Raw genomic sequence first — 4,972 nt, 5'->3', positions numbered from 1 at the left:
TCTGCGTGAAAATGTTCAGCGAGTCTCTTAATAGTTTGGCATTTTATCAGAGTTTGCAGTACGTTTACTATGATTATGCTAGCTGGAGATAATGTGTTTAACGAGCACATTTCGACTTACCGTTTACAAGAACCCGTCAGCAGAGGCGTCATCAAAATGCCACCTTCGTATGGAGGTAGGACGCAGTCCGTGCTTCCAATCCAGAAGTGGGTATTATAATCTTAAAATTTTCCATCGGTCACACACGCAGTTTGCAATGGCGCTGACCTACCTTCAACTTCTTGTACTTAAGTGCCCAAATCTCAAGATGAGATAGTCTTCAAACTTTTTTTGTACCTCCCTAAATGTGTGATAGTCACTTGACTGTTTTGTCAAGCTTATCCCGACTACCGTTAGCAAGTGTGACGGATATTGGCAATGCTGGCAAAATCGTATACGACGCAGTACATTAGAAGCGGGTCCGTATGGGGGTACTTGGGAAAAGACAGATGAGGTAACTTTGCGAAAAGTCGGGCCAAAAATATCATCTGTCAGAAAATAACGCTCGCTTCAGCTTCTGGAGTGGAGTGCCCCTTTATGAGCGTTAGCAGTAACATAGCAGACTGCTGACCAATAAACGCACACAACAGTGAGCGTCTGATCTCAACCAACATGATAAAAACAAAAGTATTAATATCATCAATGAAAGAGTTGATAGATATTGCCCAATTGTTCAATTGTTGTGTGATGCACATGTAGTAACCCTTGAGTTACCGGCTTGCGTGGATACTGCTAGTGCTACAGAACGTTTATAGTTCACCTTCATCCGTAGGGTAACATGTATCAGTTGTGTATAAAATAGTATATTCGGGGATCGTTAAGTCGATGAAAGTAGTTTCACATTGCAATATTTTGAAAATGTTGAAAATTAAAACCCACGTCGTTGACCTGAAATCTCTAAAATCTAAATACTCATTTTTAACAACGAATCTAGGTTACCCCATGGCCAAGGATTAAGGTGAACTAGCGTTACATGTAAACCACCGGCCAGGCGAACCATTACAAGGAAATCCTTCTATATAGCCCGCTTAGAATGCATTAGAAAGTCGGTTTGAAAAGATAGCAGGGTCTTGATAAAAAGAATCACCGTGCTCAGTAAAAGTTGTTTATGTGTATGGCGTCCTTGTAGAGTGTGGGTTGGAGCGCGCGTCATTGCTGACATTTGAGAGTACTACAACGGTGGTAAATGTACTTATACAACCACGTATCCCTAATCCCTTGATGACGACCTGATTCTTAGGACCCTTTTTATGAACGCCGTGCTAAGATAGCTTTACTTTTAAGTGCCAGATAAGTCAATAGACCTTTTATTGTAATGAGGATGAACGAAAAGGCTCACCAACGCAGACCCTCGTTTATACAGACCATTTGGTGTCGTGTACAACTCGTTATAGACGTTTGAAAAACACCCGACTGTCGGTGACATCCAACCGTTTCCCCAAATGTTTATTCGTAACTTACCTTTCCATTAAAGGATTTAGGTACTAGTAATTCTGTAAGAAGAATCCCCCACCTCGACTCCTTACACTAAAGTCAGGACGGAAACTCAAGCCTTCCGTCTTGGCGAAAGACCACATTTATATGTTGGTCTGGCCGTGACATTTGAAAAGATGCCAAACTACCTGTATTATGTAGAATTGTTTGGCCTTTGGTTCGTACATCAATGGATTGTCTCAGGCTTGTGAAATCGTCCTGTTAGAGTGTTGCAAATGGAGTTGGCATTTTATGTCTAGGTCGAGTGAAATGCAATCCATGAGATACCAGGTGACAGCAAAAGTTGCTAAAAGCAAGGCTCAAGGTTATATCTACGCTAAAGGAAAGATAGAAAAAAGATCTTTCGAATGTACACAGTTTTGAACTTCGTAGAGCAATCACAAAGATAAGAATCTGTAGTCACAAACTAAATATAGAAGCCGGAAGGTATACAAACTGATACAAAGATCCCCCGTGACCAGAGGTTTTGTCCATTCTGCCCAAATGAGATCGAAGACGAACGTCACTTTGCTATGGATTGTTCTCGATATAAGGATAAAGCACAAATCTGTTCACATTACTTTCCGCTTGCTCTAAAGAATTTGCTACTCTCTGTTCGATAGATAAATTCAACTACATTCTGGGAGACGATAACCCTCACTGTGTACAAGTAGGCAAATGTATCCACGAATGTTTATACCATAGAACCAACAGTGTAAATAACAATGCTAGACCCTATATGTTGATTTATTCATACCTATAGATATCCATATATGTGTATTTAGTTGTACTGTAAGTAGTTGTTATACATGTAGACCTTACGAAAGTCGCTGTACTTTTGTCGTGTCAATAAAGATTATGCATTATAACGTCATTGTTGAAAGTCGGAACTGCACAGTAAACGATATACCACACAGTGACTGCACTTATCTCCAAGAAGATGTTTGAAGGGAAAATCTAATTTTTTTCTGGTTCCCCGTTTCCGTTACAAACAGCCTGCAAACATCTGCTCGGCGATTAACTCATGACCAGATTGCGATGTGGCGAACTTTGAGGCAGTTTCTATCAGACCCCTCAGGTCGCTGAAAGAATCCTTACAGTTGTAATTGGCCAAATAGATTGAATGCTATGCAAGAGGAGTTGGACGGCAATAGAATACTAATTTCTAACGTATTTGTAATCATCTAGATCTGGCCGCCTAACTTCTTTGACAAATTATTATATTTGGGGTTTTAACGTTTATCAAAAAGCCAATTTGGGAAAGAATTTCCAATAAGATTTCAATATGCGTATGGTGCACCTGGTCCGTTTGGTGCTGGCATGTAGACGATTACGACTGGCGGCCGTCTTTGTTTGTATTGACAAAGTCAAAGGCTTTCAGAATCATAGAATTTATCTATTGTGTTCGCTTTGTCATATGTTATAATTACTTCATCTGATTTCGATGATATCTTTTACGTAAGTACCAATACCCTGTGCACAAGAATTTGTAATAATGCTTCTGAAAGGCACTAAGGACATTTTTGCGTTTCGAATGGTCACGTCTCTTTTAATGCGGTCTCAGGAAAGCATCTCAAAGATTCTGCATTCAATGATACATCAGTCAATTTGATCCGCATTCAAACAAGTCACCAGAGTTGAAAAGAATTATCAGTAAAACCTTCTGTAACTCTTCAAATGTCAGAGTTGGCATCATGACATCGTGCGTAAAAGACATACCCAAGTGACAACCCTTGGGGGGCATGTGTTTTAGTCCCGAGTGCAGGACATTATCCCAACTGACGTCTTTTAGTCACAGTTACTCGAGGTGATGCGTGGAAAATGACAACTTAATATTTTCCTGCCGAAGGATCAAATTTGTCAAAAGATTGCTCGACAGGTGTCCAAATGCTCATCATTTCATTTACGTCATCGTGCTACCTACCACCAAGAGGCATATACAGAGCAATACAAAAATCGGTTTATCTTATTGCAGTTATATAATCCATCTTATCTATAACACTTTTAAATATTATGTACAAGTAACTTGTATCATGTACAAGTAGTGGTACATACCTAAACTCATATTCAGGTTCAGGTCCGGATTCAGCTCCAGCAGTTCAGGTTCAGGTCCGGACTTTAAGTCCGGACTTGAACCCATCATTGCATATTATGTGCACTAGAATTTCCTTTTTTTTTAAGGAGGAGGGGGAATGGTGCATATAAAATTACATGTTAGCATGAATTGAAATACAATGTGAAAAATACATGCAAATTATATACAGCCAGTGTAAACATGAAATGTTTTTTGTCTTTTTCCAGTGCAGATTTCATTGTCTATGGAAGGTTTTAGATGGTTTAGAACAAACAAGAAAGCTTCTGAAAAAAGCTGGCCGGTGCGTATTTTGGAAAAAGCCTGGATGTTAAACAAAATCACACGAAAAAAGAGTTTTTAAACATCGAATTACTGAATTGGTCTTTCTTCTATTAAAAAAAAAACACTACATGAGATTTGTCTAACAAAGAAAAAAAAATTTATCTAGTGGGGTTCGAACCTACGATCTAAGGAAGATAGGTACCGTGCTGTAGACCGCTCGGCCACGCTGGCTCGATTACGCAAGGGCACGTATAGAAGGGTTATTTGTTTAAAGTGACCGATCCATGCATCCATGCATCCATCCATGTTATGCCCCAACCCGTGCCTGCCCCATTCCGTGCCCAATTCAGGCACGGAACGGGGCACAGCCCGACTGCCCAGGTCTGTACCCAGAAGCGCTGTCAATCTCTATGACTGACGGGGTAGTGATAACTAATTATTCACGCCCATGTTTCCAAATAAGGCTTGATCTTGCGAGATCTTGCGAGTTTTTGTTTCGAGACTTGGAAAAGTCTGGCATTTTGGCGGACCAAATGTTAATCTTAAAATAAGTTATTTTTATTGCAAGTTAGTACACAGAGGTAATTGCACGCTGATGAATACAATATGATATACAGATAGCGGGAAATTTATCAAATTAGAATGCAGGTTAAACATCTTGTCCTTTTTGATTCCCACTATATGATTTTTATCCATAAAATTGTGCATCAAAGACACAGAATTTAGCACGTCTATAGTGCATTCCATTTATGTTACAAAGTATACCACATATAAACATGACAACGTCCAGCTGCACCTTGATCAAGTCTCCAGGCCTTAATGATTCAGCTCGTTGTGTCAAACTGTGCCCAGGCACGGTTTCGGGCAAAACACGGTTCGAGGCACAAACTGTGCCTCAGATAATTGTGCACTGAGGTCTGACACAACGAACTGAATCCGTATTTTACCCCGAACCGTGCCTTGTGGTTAAATCTATAGTCTTGGATATATATGGTGCTATGACATCCGTCTGTCTTTGCCACATCAACTCTAAGTCTGTAACTGCTCCAAGACGAGCGTGAATTACGTTGATTCTTCCTCATCACAGCGCCCCGAAAAACAAAG

Source organism: Branchiostoma floridae, chromosome 4 (assembly GCF_000003815.2).
Source record: "Branchiostoma floridae strain S238N-H82 chromosome 4, Bfl_VNyyK, whole genome shotgun sequence".
Taxonomy (NCBI): domain Eukaryota; kingdom Metazoa; phylum Chordata; class Leptocardii; order Amphioxiformes; family Branchiostomatidae; genus Branchiostoma; species Branchiostoma floridae.
This window is presented reverse-complemented; position numbering follows the sequence as displayed.